Raw genomic sequence first — 16474 nt, 5'->3', positions numbered from 1 at the left:
CGCACGTCACCCGCGCTCGCCCGCACCGGGTTAGCGCGGGGTTGTGCGGGTGTGCGGGGCGTTCCCTCCCCGATTGCTATCTCGACCTGTCGCGGACTATAGTTACCAACACAGATTAGAGAAGAGTTACCAATCTGAAATGATACTAGGGTCTGGGATAGGCCTAGCCCTTCAAACTAGTGCTACCAAAATATAGTTTTGGAGCAGTGGTCTTATAAGTGGGACGTTCGATTCCCGGCAGGGGTAATTTGTGAATTTATGATTTCTAAATTGTCTCCAGGCAGTGGTTGGAGACTACAGGCGTAGCTATTTACCATCCTACCAGCAAAGCCGTGCCGCTAAGCGATTTAGCGTTCCGGTACGATGCCGTGTATATACCGAAAAGCTTAATAAAACTGCAATACCCCTTCCAAGTTAGCCCACTTCAATCTTAGAATGCATCATTACTTACCACCAGGTGAGATTGCAGACTGCAGTCAAAGGCTAACTTGTAGAATGGAATAATTAATAAATTAAAAAAAAAACTTTCGTTTCGGGCGGTAGTGTGTATGAATTAAATTATTGCCGACCTCTAGAAATTAATTATTATTAGACGTCTAGACCGATAGACGTTGGGGTCCCAAGGTGCTGGAAGGGCGACCTCGCACCGGAAGACGCAGCGTTGGAAGACCCCCCACTAGGTGGACGGACGACATCAGACGAGTCGCAGGGAGCCGCTGGATCCAGGCGGCGCAAGACCGGGGCGTGTGGCAGTCCCTACAAGAGACCTATGTGTCAGCAGTGGACATCTATTAGTTGATAATGATGATGATGATGATGATGATAGACGTCTAGAAGTCAAAATATTTATTGTATCGACTAGAGGTCACAGACAAAATTTTATCTGGCAATGGCAATGGTGCACAGAGCTCTTGGCAGCTGTATTGTCGGTTCTTAGAAATGTTATTTGAAATCGCCCCAGTTTTCAAGCGAAGAAATGCCCTCTTATTTATTGCACTGTAGTTATTTTGGCCCCAAACGAGTACCTAACTGACTGAATTTTCTTGAGTTATTTCTATATTCCTCAATCAGCACTTGGCCAGCGTAGTGGACTATGGCCTAACCATTCTCATTCTGAGAAGAGACCTGTGCTCAGTAGGGCTGGCGATGATGATACATAAAGATCTTTTAGTACAAAAGGTTTATCGAAGTTAGTGTCTGACTTACCTAAGTGGTGTTTTCAACTATTTATTTATTGAAACGAATCTTTTAAAAATAATATTGCGGATGGTTTACGAGTTAGATAGGCAGTCGAATAAGATTGGTAAGAAGCAGCGGACTAAGGATAAGGCAGAAGGGGGTGTGAATGCACCTTAGGTCTCGTCAAATCACAAATCGGAAAATTTCGATTAATAGGCTACTTGACACTTTTTAAAGTTGGTCTTAAATGGTTAATATTTGTGCTATTATATCAAAAAAATTAACACTATATTTTTTTGCGCCCTAAAAACCGTAAAACTTTCATTTAAAAATATATTTTTCTTAGACAGGTGAAAACACTGTCGGCCATGTTTGGCCGATAGATTATCTGTGCTCTGACGTCATGCATTTGTAAACAACAGCATAACCTCCCAAAGTTTAATAAACATGACTTCTATACTAGTGTACATGAAAAATATAGTAATTTTCGTTATTGTATCATCCGAGAATGTAAAAAACGCATCGATAAAGACCACAGGAAAGTTGTGGATTAGGGCATTTTTCAAAAAAGTTGTCGGTAGCGTAATAGGAATTCCACATAAATAAAAATTTAGTTTTGCCTTAAAATGTAAATATATTGTAAATATATAGTATAAACTATATAAAAATAGTAAATTTTATTAAAAATAAATGTAATAATTGGAAATATTATCATTTTTAACTTGATACCACCCAATTGAAGTTCCATTACGTCACTGACTTTTTATTGGATTTCCAGGGAAATAAAACAAGTTATACATTAATTATCTTTAATGTCGAAAAATTAACCAAATCAGCCTTCTAAAAATAATTAAAACTAAACATATAACATCAAATTGAACTGAAGTTTTTAACAAAAATGTTCTTTAACGCTACTTTTGGATGTTTTGTACTAAAGAATTTTGTTAAAACACTGACTATTTTCTTATAAATCTTTTAATATTAAATTGTGACAAATAAGTAATTATTTAATAACATTTCTAAACATTAAAATATTTATATATCTCTGACTTTATAGCCATATCTCTAAAAATAAACCTTTATCAAAAATGGGACAGTGACGTATAGTGGAATACAAAATCGCGTTTGGGAAACATAAGGCATCGTGCATAATTGGTCAAAAAAGACAAAAAAATAGCATTACAAATTAAATATTATTATGTAGCTAATCATCACAGTAATATTATAAAACGAGAAGTTTCGTTTGTTACAACCTGCAGCAAAAACTGCTGAACCGATTGACATCTCTTGATCCCGAATATCCCGCAGGATAGAAATCTTTGCAAGTGAAATAGTGTGGGCTGGCTATCTAAGACGTAAATTAAATAATTATTATAAGATATATTTTATAAAGTTTTTAAATTATAAAATTTAAAGAATATAATATACTGGCTGGTTCATTTGAGTGGGTCAGTAAGGGGAGGTCCTGGAACCGCTGTAGCTATGAGAAAACGTTTTTAGGAGACCATCCGTTATTTTTGAAATAATTAACATCCGCAATATTTTTACAGCGGTTTATATAGCCTAACACACCAGAATACATCATAGGTTAAAAACTTACCTCTATCTTTTTTATGTTGGTTTAAATGATGATGATGATGACAATCCAACTTCCTATGAAAACACCTTTATTGTTCCATTACGTTACTTTTCAATTCCATTCACGCGACTGTGGTTCACGGTAGCGTAATGGCGGTGACGTATACAACCCCTTAAAAATTCAAAATCAATATTATATATTAATAATCAAAGGTTAGACTGATTTAATTTTACTTTCCAAATAAAGAATAACAAATCTCTTTAATAACATACAAACACAAATGCGCAATCAAACCTTACCTATTAAAATCAGTATCGTTGGTGGAACAAATTTTTTGAACCAAGTCGAGGCAACCACTTCTGTTGCGTTTTTCTGGCGACTGCTTTTGTAAAATACAACATGGCGATTACCATAGCCTAATAATGTTGCCAGTATTCCGAAAATATTTTGCAAATGGTGCAATTTTCATTCGAAGACCTCGAAAGGCCGGTAGCGTAAGCGGAAATTCCACTAACATCAATTTCACGGGACAGCAAATAAATTGTATTTTTTAAATAAAATTCTATCGTAATGTCTTTGTTTTAGGGCTTTAATTTGAAATTAGTATCATACTTAACTACCTCAGTGTTCAAATATTCATGAAATATTTTTGGACGGTATAATTTTTGACTCTAAACTTGACAAGGTGTTAGTGGGACATATGTCAGAAGGTACTTCCTCTCTTTTATTTTTTGGTATTTTATGTTTTTAAAACTCTTAAAAATGAATTAACATATTAAATTATAAAAGATTAAATATTAAACAATATTGGTAAGCATAGACAATAGCATGTTTTTTTCATAAAGTTTGATCAAATTACCATCAAAGTGGCCGGACAACGACTTTTATAATGGGACAACTTTTTTGAAAAACGCCCATTAGAGTGCCCAGTGAAATAAATATACGTAACACGCGAAGGGGGTAAGGGGGTGCGCTAACATCTTAGCACCCCAAATGTCAACCTCACCTGCACGTGGTGCCCCCTGCGAATCAGCGGACGAGGATATGACGACCGAAGAATGGCGGGATAACCATTCCATATGGCTTGGATTTAAATAATACAGACCAGAGACGGGCAGCAGCGTCACTGGTGCGAAATAGCCTACAGCCCTGCGCTGACCAACCCGCCTGCCCAGCGTGGTCAGTATGGGCACTACTTCTAATGAGCAGCGCCAATTTGGCGCGCTCTTGGAAAGGCCTATGTCCAGCAGTGGACGCAAACAGGCTGATGGATTGGATTGGAACACGCGAAGACTTGCTTAAAGGGATCCTATATGACTAACGACTTCAACCCAAATTTATTTTTGCAAAGATCACTTTGTTGTAATAACTTATTCAATTTATAAAGAGAAAGCGATATTTTTTTACGTTTACTATGAGTTTTTAGAAATATATAAAAACTAGCTTATGCTCGTGACTTCGCCCGCGTGGACTTCATAAATTTCAAACCTCCATTTAACCCACTCAGGGGTGGAATTTCAAAAAATTCTTTCCTAGTGGATACCTTCTCTTTACCTACAAAGAACACACCCACCAAATTTCATGTATCTAGGACCAGCTGTTTAGATGTTTAGGCTGTGCGTTGATAGATAAGTTAGTCAGGACTCTAAATTTTATATATATGGATACTACGTTAGTCCCCGCGTGACATAGGGATGACATTTCTTTGTTTACATATTTAATGACGTCACATCATGGCTGACAGCGTTTTCTGCGTTTCAAATAAAAATAAAAACTGTATTTTTTAAAATTGGATTTATATATCCATCCTGCGTTTTTAATAATTGTTATTGATATATTTCGTTGTCTTAAGCAAAATACTATAATAAATAATGATTTATTGGACGAAATTAGATATGAGTCAAGTAGCCCATTAAGTAGAGCCACTTTGACTTAGTTGGAAACATAGAAGTCCTCGGCGTTTCTTTAAAAAAAAAAAGATTGTGGTTTCTTGGCTTCCGTTTGGTTTTCAGTGCGTTTTTCTTATTCGCACCTGTTTGAGAATCCTGACCTAAATGACCATAAAATAAATTGTGGCCCTCATTCAATGATGCCGCTTCGGGCCTCCGAAGGTACTTATTAGCTGGTAAGAAGTGGGTCAACTTAAAATGACCTGAATCCCAGAGGGACATATTATTGTGATAGATACAGCGATACCTCAATAGAACATTGCTTTCTATGTTAAATGTTTATAAGTTAATAACAATAAATAAATTGCGTTGGTATGGTACCTATTAATTTACGATTATTTATTGTATATAATTTACTTTAAATGTTAGCAGAACATAACAGCTAATCATAGGTTTTACGCACAGCTGCGTAAGTACAAAGTAGAAATTAGTTCCTCGCTAATACGAATTCCTTAGCGACACACCTTTCATTATGAAGTCAGCACTAGGCAGATATTATTATTCGTAGGCACTAGGCCTAGGTCTCTTACATAGAGCACTTACCTAGGACATGCACATTATTACAATACAGAGCGATTAATTTGAACATAGTTACGTGTTATGAATTTAGTTAGTAGACCAATTCACCAAACTCTCCAGAAACCAATCCAGCCAGTATACTAGCTCCAGGCTTTATCTAGCTATGTAATTGCTATGTAAGTTCACGAAATCTTCAGTAAGTAGGTAAATATTAAGTAGCATACAAATTAATTAGCAAGCTGTAATAGCCTAGTTAGGACGTCCGCCTTCAAATCGGAGGTCGGAGGTTCGATCCCGGGCACGCACCTCTAACTTTTCGGAGTTATATTGTGCGTTTTGATTAATTAAATATCACTTATAGGGGGGGTAAGGGGGTGCGCTAAGGGGGGTAAGGGAGTGCGCTAACATCTTATCACCCCAAATGTCAACCTCACCTGCACGTGGTGCCCCCTGCGAATCAGCGGACGAGGATATGACGACCGAAGAATGGCGGGATAACCATTCCATATGGCTTGGCTTTAAATAATACAGACCAGAGACGGGCAGCAGCGTCACTGGTGCGAAATAGCCTACAGCCCTGCGCTGACCAACCCGCCTGCCCAGCGTGGTCAGTATGGGCACTACTTCTAATGAGCAGCGCCAATTTGGCGCGCTCTTGGAAAGGCCTATGTCCAGCAGTGGACGCAAACAGGCTGATGGATTGGATTGGATTGGAAATATCACTTGCTTTAACGGTGAAGGAAAACATCGTGAGGAAACCTGCATGCCTGGGAGTTCTCCATTATGTTCTTAAAGTTGTGTGAAGTCTACCAATCCGCATATGGCCAGCGTGGTAGACTATGGCCAAAACCCTTCTCACTCTGAGAGGAGACCCGTGCTCTGTAGTGAGCCGGCGATGGGTTGATCATAATGATGACGATGATACAAATTAATTGGCATATTAATTTCCTCAAAGCATAGAGGCCAGATTTTCTGACTAAGTATACCTACCTACTTAACAATAGCATCAATAGCCAAAAAAAAAAAATTAATAAGGTTAAAATGTTTCCCGCTTGTAAACTTGTAAACCGTTGCAAATTTTTTGTAATACATATTTCAAGAGGATAAAATATAGGAGTATGAGTTCACGAAGCCCACTGAGTTCCCATGAATAGGTAGGTAGGTACTCAATTTTTTTCAGGAACCCGTAGAGCATGTTGATATTCTATGGAGTAGCTAGTGGTTAAGAATAATACCTGTGATAATACTTACAAAAATATATGCAGCTCCAAGATGTCTGATAACCTTAAAATAAAAAAAATACTAATCGAATTTTTACTTGAGAAAGAAATGCTAATTCCAAATTCCAATGAAGCGTTTGTGAAGATACTATCTTAAGTATTTTTTATCCTCTCTAAGCAATAGGTAGCCTATGAAAATTGTTTCACCAAGACTTACCATAGCACCGTTGAACATTTAAACTGATTGAGAATTCTATTAAAGGCTATGAGCTCAGCCGTCGTGGAATACATTAGCGACGCGTGAACTTTATGCTAAGCTCGACACTTGGTATAGATAGACCAATCATCTAAGTAGGTTGGTATAAGAAAGACTATTTAGGTGGGTACATCATTACCAGAGATTAAGAAAAAATCAGTCAAGTGCGAGTCGTACTCGCACAGGTAGGGCTCCGTACCATCATACAAGAAATAACACTTTTTAATTTATTTAAATTTTCATGGCGGAAATTTTGAAATTTTTAGTATTTGTTGTTATAGCGGTAATAGAAATAAACATTCTGTGAAAATTTCAGGTCTCTACCTATTACGGTTCACGAGATACAGTCGGCTGATAGACATACGGACGGATGGACGGAAGGACAGCGGAGTCTTAAGGGTCTCGTTAGCACCTTCGGATACGGAACCCTAAAAACTCACTTGAACGTACGTCTGGTAAAAAATACCTATTTCAACGTAGATACTTTTTTTGTTGTTGGCTTCATCATCTCAAACCAGTACCGGCTTACTTGCTACTGAGCCCGGATCTCCTCTCAAATGAGAAGGCTTTAGGCCGTAGTCTTCCACCCACGCTGCCCAAGTGCAAATTGGCAGACTTCACACGCCTTTGATAACATTCTGAAGACCTCTCAGGGATGCAGGTTTCCTCACGATGCATGTTTTTTTCACAGTTAAAGCAAGAGAAAAATTCAGAAAACTGCTTAAAACGCACAAACCTAACTCTGAAAAGTTAGAAATGCATGGCTGGGGAGTCGAACCCTGGACCACCAGAATAGGAGATATATAAGAATACTTATTTATTTTAGTTGATAAATAAAACAAATCAGTTTTTAAATCGTTTATCATGATTCATTATCAAATCAACAGACGTGTGAGCCATATTTTATTAGTTATGTAAGCGGTTAATAATAGCTTAAAACGCATAATATACCTATCGGATACTAATTAACTATACTTTGCCCAGTCACTTCGGCGGTTAGCGTGTGGCGTCATGGATGACGTTAAAACGCGTAACACCCATGACGCGGACGTTGTCTTGGATGAAGGGATGACTGTTAATGCTACATTACATCGATATCGATATTTTCATATTTTAATCCTATAAGGTCTAACATTAAGTAGGTACCTACTTATCTCACCGTTTAAAGAACGATATACAGTTTCAGTTATAGCTGTTAGTTAACAGCTTTGATATCCTAAAATATCTAATCGGTCCGTACTGAGTTAAATAGGTCTACCTACCTCATAATAAATAGGACTAAACTGGTTAAGTAGTTAAGTATTAAAAAATATTATACTTACTTGCTTTTTGTCAGATAAATTTCAAGTTTGTGGTAAAAATGACCCGATTATATAGTGTTATCAAAAGCAAGTGTTATAACACAATCATAATATTATGTTTTTTTTTTAATTAATTTTGTTTTATAATTATGTCGCCATTAAAATGATAAGTAGATAGATATTAACTCTGATAAAGTCAGAGGTTATCGATATTTGAAAATAAACTTGCTGCAAAAATAAATTAATATGTGTTAAAAACGTTTTCATTTATTGAAATTATCATGATAGCATTGTGATTTGTGACCTTATCGTAATTGTCTAATGTGATCGACAATAATATATACAAGTTGGTAGGTACCTATTTTCGATTGGTTCTTTGAGAATTACACCGTATGGTAGATTCCATCTTACATTGGAATGCATAGTTAAGATGTAGGGGCTTCTTTAGGGTACCGTTCAGACGACATGTTAATATTCAACCTTAATGAATTGTATAAAGTTTGAATATGACACAATATGCCGTCAAATGGTCCCTTACTCTATATACGTCTTAAGAAGCCCCTACATTGGATATGAATTCCAGTGTTAGACAACATCAGCAATCATAACATTGTTTAATGTTGATGCCACACTGCACACTGCACATACACCAATGTACCTACTATGTGACACACACTCATAGGAAGTAGGTGTAATAAATATAGTAGGTAAGTATCTATTAAAAACTCTTACGCTCTGTGCTCTGTTCCCCGCTTATATTTATGGCCGCTAAAATTGGCTAGACTTTAGTCGCTTTATGTTAAATCATCGACATAATAAAACAATGTTGGCATCACTATCACGATCTTAGAATCGAATCACTGTATCAATTACGAGACATTACATCATCGAAGGATTGAGTCACGGTCACAACCTGTTGCCTTGAGCTGAGTCCTTATTGTCCGTGGGCTTGGATCCTTTTAGTCATCACAGATATAGGTTAGGTCATACTTACCTAAACCTACTAACCGCAATATTGTAAACAAATTATTTCGTTTACTAGTGACGTTCACGGTCAGAGAGATGCCATACACTAGAGGTGGATACCCCACAAAATGGCCCCAACGTGACCGATGAACAAGAGTACAATCCCACTGTACAAGTGTACAGTTTCATTGGTAGAGATCTCTCATCCTTAAGGATAGGTATAGATAAAGACCTGGAGAGTGACATAGGCTACTTTTTATCCCGGAAAATCAAAGAATTCCCACGAGATTTTAAAAAACCTAATTCCACGCGGAAGAAGTCGCGGGCATCAGCTATCAGCTAGTTTGTAATATTTGTTATTATAGCGGCAATAGAAATACACATTCTGTGAAAATTTCAACTCTCTACCTATAACCTACCCATAACAGTCCACTGACAGACGGATGGACAGACGGATAGCAGAGTCTTAGTAATAAGTAGGTCCCGGTGGCACCCCTCGGGTACGGAACCCTAAAATAAGCTTTTTTAAGACTACGTGTGACACAGACGTTTGCGAGAACACTATCAATCTCTACAATTATATCATCAGTGCGTAGGTACAATGTACAAATACGTGCAAATACTCTGTCTATCCAATTATTCGTAACATCAATAATTTAATGTTTGTTCAAGTTTTTTGAGTGTGGGATCATTATAAAGATTTCAATGTTTGGACATATCCACTTTATTAATCAACCGCGCGCAACAATGCCACCCGCCTTGAGCAATGCTTGAAGAATTAGCACCTTTTAGATGCGAAGGTTCTACCAACTCGCTGGCTTGTCGTCGATACGCCTATCTTGTTTGTTTAATTTTAATCAATAGCCCACCAGCAAGCGTATATTGTTTGATGTATTCATGACAAGATTTAAACCGTTTTAACGAGTAGGTAGGGTACTGTAAACGTGGTATGTTTTAGTACCATCCAATCGAGATGGCAATCGGTGTATGAGGCGGGGGGACGCGGCGTTCCCTCCCCGACTACGACTGTCGCGGACTATACCTGCTTAGAGTCTCGTAGACTCGCGCACCGTACCGTTCCGTTCCGTACTCGGGTATTTTTTTCGACATTTTGCATTATAAATGAAACCTATTAAGTATGCAAAAAATAAATTAAAATCTGTTTTAAAATGTACAGGTAAAGCCCTTTCATATGATACCCCTTTTGGTATAGTTATCTTACTTTGAAAATACTAATTAATTAGTTGTTCATGAACACATTTTCTTTTTTCTGTGACGTAACCAAGTTTCAATGAGTACCTATGTCCTACCTGTAATGACGTATGGAGCGGAACGTGGACATGAATAGTTGGATTTTACAAAAATTTCTCGTTCACAAATTAAAAGCTGCTTAGCGAGCTATGTTGGGACTTGGGTAGGTATCCCTCTCAGGGGATAAAATCCGGAACAAGGAAATTCGCAGAAATGCGACCGACATAGCTCAAAGGATTAGCGCTGAATTGACAATGTGCATGTTGTCAATGACATGTTCTGGAGTGGAAACCACTACGTACCTATACCTCCAACCCGCACGTCCGATAAGCTGAAGAAGCGTAAAGCGGGTGGATGAGAAAGGCGGAGAGCCGTGTTTGGTAGCGCGCTCTTGGAAAGACCTACGTAAGCAGTGGACGCATACAGAAAATGTAAGTTTAAAATAAAAAATATATCAATTTTTTCACAAATCGAAAAAAAAATCGGTATTAATACCGGTATTGAAATAGTCCGGTACCTATTCGAAAGCCCTACTTAATACCTAGGTTATACTAAGTAAAAAAGAGGTCAAACACAAATATATTATGTTTCTTTACTAAATATATCAGTTATAGGTACTACTGACTTGAAAACTACTGTGGAACATCGATATAAATGAGAGTAATATATAAGTCAGGGCTGTGGATACACAGTAGGTACACATTTTTCTCCTCACTCGATGTTTGTTTTCTATCATGACAGATCCCCGACGTCTCTCAAATTGTTTCTCCGAAATTATTAACAAAGAACCATTTGTCCCGTTCACGACGCAATCGTTAGTCAAAGATGGCGTTTCTCATTAATACTTTCAAGCCCTAAATAATTTTAATGTGTTCCCATTATCATAGGCGCACGTGTTATTCTTTCTCTAGTGAGAAATTCCCGACGTTTGGTTATTAACGATACACTGAACGCCCTCTGTCTACGGCAGATTTACTATGTAGAACAAAAGAGTAACAAAAGACATCAATAATTCTGTATGTGACATGTGAACTATGGGACATAACGGAATGGCTACACGGGTTTGTGATGGGATTTGTGTAGATATTACATTCCTTCGCTTCTTTACAATAATATGCTTCTTTACATAGGTAGATAGTCTAATATAAATAACATAATCTAAGTACATTATCATTTTATTTTTATTTTTCATGTACCAAAATTGTAGATAACGTCTACTAAAAAAATCTACTAAATATTCTACCACCGAATATTAGGTCGTGACATGAAATCGGCGTTTTGTCGTACTGGCCACTTTGATCTCAAATACCTCCTCTTTGGTTAGGGATTCCAATTTGAAAATACAGCTTTTTAGATATGGAACACTTTTCCGGCACAAGTTTTCCTCTCCAAATTTACCCTCAAGTCAAGAGTGAATGGGCATCTCCTAGGCAAGCGCGCTCTATCTTAGGCTGCATCATCACTTGCCACCAGGTCTGATTGCAAGTCTATAAATTAAAAAAAAAACAGTCACGCATGCTATCAATTTAAAATCATCAGCTCTGAGCCTACATACTAAATGCTACATAAAACCGGGGCTGCCCCTTAAAGCCTAGTGTTGTATTCGCAGAAAACATTAAAACGTCTTGCTTTCTGACCAATCAAAGACCGCAGCCTGAATCTCGCTATTGCAGGTTTTAACTAAAGGCACTATATATACCAACTGGCGTGTGATACCATCGGTCCTCCTAAGGGCTTCTCCATCGGTCCGACTCGTCGGTCGCCACCTCGCTTTGGATGGTCGGGTGGATTCAGATCCACCACTTTAGCACCTCTAAATCTACCCTATTCCTAACATATTCCCATCCCAGTGATACCTATAGTAACCTCAAAGGCTAGTTAAAGGTATTTGAATTCATACGACAAGAAGCGGGGTTTTCAAAGTGCGATCGGCGAAGGCTTGTGTCAGGGCTGTACCTGCCACGAGGCGAGATGGGACGGGCTTTGGGAGCTCTGCCTACCATAGTAGGGTCTCCTATATTCCTACCATTGCGCTTGGAAGACGGGGGAGCTCATAGGAGGTATCCTAAGACAGAAATGTATGTCTTAAACTTTAATTCAATAAAATACATAAAGTTTTCAATTCAATAATTCAAAAATACACACGATAACCTTTTGACTTTTTATATCATTTTCAGGAAATCAATAATGATTAGATTAATACATTGATAAAATTATTATATCATATTGATGATAATTTTTTGGTTAAGTAGTAGCCCATGAATATTAGCGAATTTCTTTTCTTTTTCAGGAATTTGGTTATCCGTTTATCCGCCCCTTAAATAACCCCATGTTGAAATCCAGTGGGAACACCGTCAAAGGGGAAGAATTGACGTAGAATATTATGATTCCTAGTCCTTGATCGATAATTCCGAACCCATCTATATCTATCGTTATCTACCTATAATGTTGGTTTTCGCAAATAAATATTTATCCCATCTACCTATTTGAAGTTTTCTAATAAGAATTTGTTTCAATGTTGATCTTGCGCGGTAGTGCGCCCATACTTGTCAGTAGGACTAGGTACTTATATTATTATTAACATACAATTGTACAAAGTTTAAAGGCTCCAATGCAATCAATCATTTCTTTATCAACTAAGCCTCGGGACTACAGAGGCGGGTCGGATCCAATTGTCATTGGCATTTAATTTTAAACAACATTTGCATATTTATATAAATATAGATTTTATTACCATAGCAAAAAGATAAATTTTAAACTGTACAATGGTTTTAAAATCCGGAAACCCAGTCTATATTATTCTAGCGTATTAGCGCGGTAGAGATTGTGGAGTGGTAGATTTATAGTGAGCGTATGCTATGCCTTTGTCCCGTCAATATGTCAAGTGTGGGGCTCCTCACTTACATTGCGATGACATAACGCCATACTTTTACTACATACTAGCAGATAACCGCGACTTTGTATGGTCCAGTTGCATGAAAGGCGGTTAAAGTTACGTTACCGAAACCGTTAAACTTTGACAGTCAATAAAAAGCAAACTACAACGCATGGCTCCATCTATACTTATTACTTATCTATACTAATTTTATAAAGAGGTAATGTTGTTAAGTTTGTTTGTAGGGCGTAATCTCTGGAACTACTGAACCGATTTTGAAAATTCTTTCACCAATCGAAAGCTACATTATTCCTGAGTGACATAGGCTATATTATATACACGCGGGCGAAGCCGCGGGGATCAGCTAGTGGTTAATAAGATTAAAGGTAAAATTTTGGTCCATAGTTAACAAACCCTGGCTTGGAATATTGACGCTGTCAAAGTTTAACGGTAGGTAATCATAACGTGAGTAACTTTAACCGACCTAAGACTAGTCACCAAAATAACCCAATAGGTCGGTCCTGACTGCTATTATTATCTTTCCACATAACTGAAATCAACAGAATGGTTGTTCTGAATTATTTGCTGAAATCGTTGTTTTCGCATTTTGGTAGGTGCTTCAAAGGTATTATTTTAGTTTTACAACCCCGATTTTATATAGTTACACAACACAATACACATTATACAAAACTTTAGGTGCACGAACGCAGACCTACTATACTATGTGCACTTTGATTTTACCTCCTTATCTTTTTTAGAAGAACAGCTGAGTGAACATCTACGTACGTACGTAAGCTTGTGGTATAAATATTACGAAATTATTAAATACCTATAAATTAAATACTTAAATAATCTACGTTCCGGTAACAATAGATTTGGACCACAATCTCCCTTTTCATCCTTCAGATGTTTCATTACATTACATCACGTTGACAATATGTTCGTTGTACATATGTAGGTACTTAGTAGCTTTTGTACTTTTTGTTGTGTTTGGTTGTTGGCGGAATTATTTATTAGACACTTAGTAATTAGGTATGTGAATCATAAACTATGGGAATGACGACCAATAATAGTGCCTAATGCGCATGTTCTGAACATGTTACATGTATGATTTAGATAATTATGCAAGCGCTGCATTTACCTACCTGCTAGGTAGGTATACAAATATCGAGCCTTAGGAGCTCAACGGTTAAAAAGGAGTGCACTGAAATCCCAAAGGTCGAACGGTTCAATCCCCACCCGTTAATCCTCCAACTAAGCGTAAAGCTTTTGCTAGTAGTACGTATTGTCGCAGACACTCCTAGCATAAGTTGGAGAGGGGACAGGACAATATTAATCATGAATAACATGCCTAATATTCTTCATAAAAAAAATAGAAATTTTTCAGATGGTTTGGATGTGGTAATACGAATTAAGTAGCTCTGTCGGAAAATAATATACTTTAAGCTGGATTTGCTCTCCTTGGATTTAGGAAAAATCAGACCTAATTTATGGACCTCATAAATAGATATTTAATGCTTTTATCTTTTATCGAATTTTAAACATGTTTTTGGGCTACATTATAAGTAAGTTAAAATATTTTTAGGTTTTATATATTCCGTCGCTATCAGACCATAATATTATCACGTAAATCTTTATCACTCGCACAATACGAGGCTTATAACGATACGAACGTAGTTGGTACTTATCTTTCAGAAGCGTTTAATTACGGCTACCCAAGCTTTAATCATCGTTGAGATTATGGACCACGAGTTGGTGGTAAACTTTGAGTAGGTCGTCACTACCTGTGCTATAAACTAGATGATGCCCGCAACTTCGTCCGCGTGTATTTAGGTCTTTTAAAATCCCGCAGGAACTCTTTGATTTCCCGGGATCAAAAGTAGATCTCCTTCCTTGGGAAGCAAGCTGTCTCTATACCAAATTTCATCAAAATCGGTTAAACCTATGGGCCGTGAAAAGCTAGCAGATAGACAGACAGACAGACAGACGGACAGACAGACAGACAGTATGGATATAGATATGGCCTAGTATGGATAGTATGGTTGCTATATAATGCTTGGAGTTTCTCTCCGTAATCAAATCATAAATGAAGAGATCCGCAGGAGAACTAAAGTAACTGAGATCAGCGGGTTGCGAAGCTGAAGTGACAATTGGCAGGGCACATGATCTTGCACATGGAAAGCGCAGCATTGACAGAGGTGACTAGGTGGAGAGACGACGTCAAACGAGTCGCAGGGAGTCGCTGGATTCAGGGGCGCAAGACCGTGGTGTGTGGAGTGTGGACATCCATTGATTGACGACTACGATGATGATGATGAGTAATAAAACGAATATAATTGTGTAGGTACAAAGTAATAAAGTAACTACCGGCGAGTATGCCAATGACTACCTATAATATGGCAGCCAGTGACTTTAACCCTTTACCATGCCACAAATAGGGTCTTGGACTAAAGTAATAAAATGATGTGATGTTTTGTATAGCGCTATAACGGTAGTTTATTGGGCTAGAATTCATTATTAAACAGAATAACTTTAATAAATCATGATTATTAATTATTTTTACGATAATTAATTATAACGTCACGCTGTACGGAAGGCGATTAATGGCGTCACAAAAGACGAATATTATTCAATTTTTTTACATAAAAATATTTTCCCGCAGAAATTACTCTATTTTCTCAAGACCCTATTAGTGTATCTACGTCTGTGACTTTACCACCACCGGTTCGGAATGCAGATTATTGCCACCAGTTCGCTGACTTCGATATCATTGTAGAGATTATTCGAGATGCTATCTCGTTAGCTCAACGTTAGCCGAAGCGACGTTTCCGACGTTTGGACATTGGCTTGTTTGCTAAACCAATCTTATAGTCAAGCATTACTTTAGCTGATTATAATTATTAGCTACAAGCATAAGCAATTAGGTTGCGAAGTCATCATCATCATGATCAATCCATCGCCTGCTCACTACAGAGCACGGGTCTCCTCTCAGAGTGAGAAGGCTTTTGGCCATAGTCTACCACGCTGGCCATGTGCGTATTGGTGGACTTCACACACCTTTGAGAACATTATGGAGAATTCTCAGGCATACAGGTTTCCTCACGATGTTTTACTTCACCGTTAAAACAAGTGATATTTAATTAATTAAAACACACGTGACGCCGAAAAGTTAGAGCTGCGTGCCCGGGGTCCAAACCCCGACCTCCAATTAGAAGGCGGAGGTCCTAAACCTTAGGCTGTCACAGCTTTTTTTTAGGTTGTGAAATTGAAATAGTTCACCACAATTTGTGGAACCTAGGAATCTAAATATATAAAAGGAAAAGTTGACTGACTGATCTATGAACGCACATCTCAAACTACTGGACGGATCGTGCTGAAA

The sequence above is a fragment of the Maniola hyperantus genome, chromosome 16, assembly GCF_902806685.2.
Source record: "Maniola hyperantus chromosome 16, iAphHyp1.2, whole genome shotgun sequence".
NCBI classification, from domain to species: Eukaryota; Metazoa; Arthropoda; class Insecta; order Lepidoptera; family Nymphalidae; genus Maniola; species Maniola hyperantus.
This window is presented reverse-complemented; position numbering follows the sequence as displayed.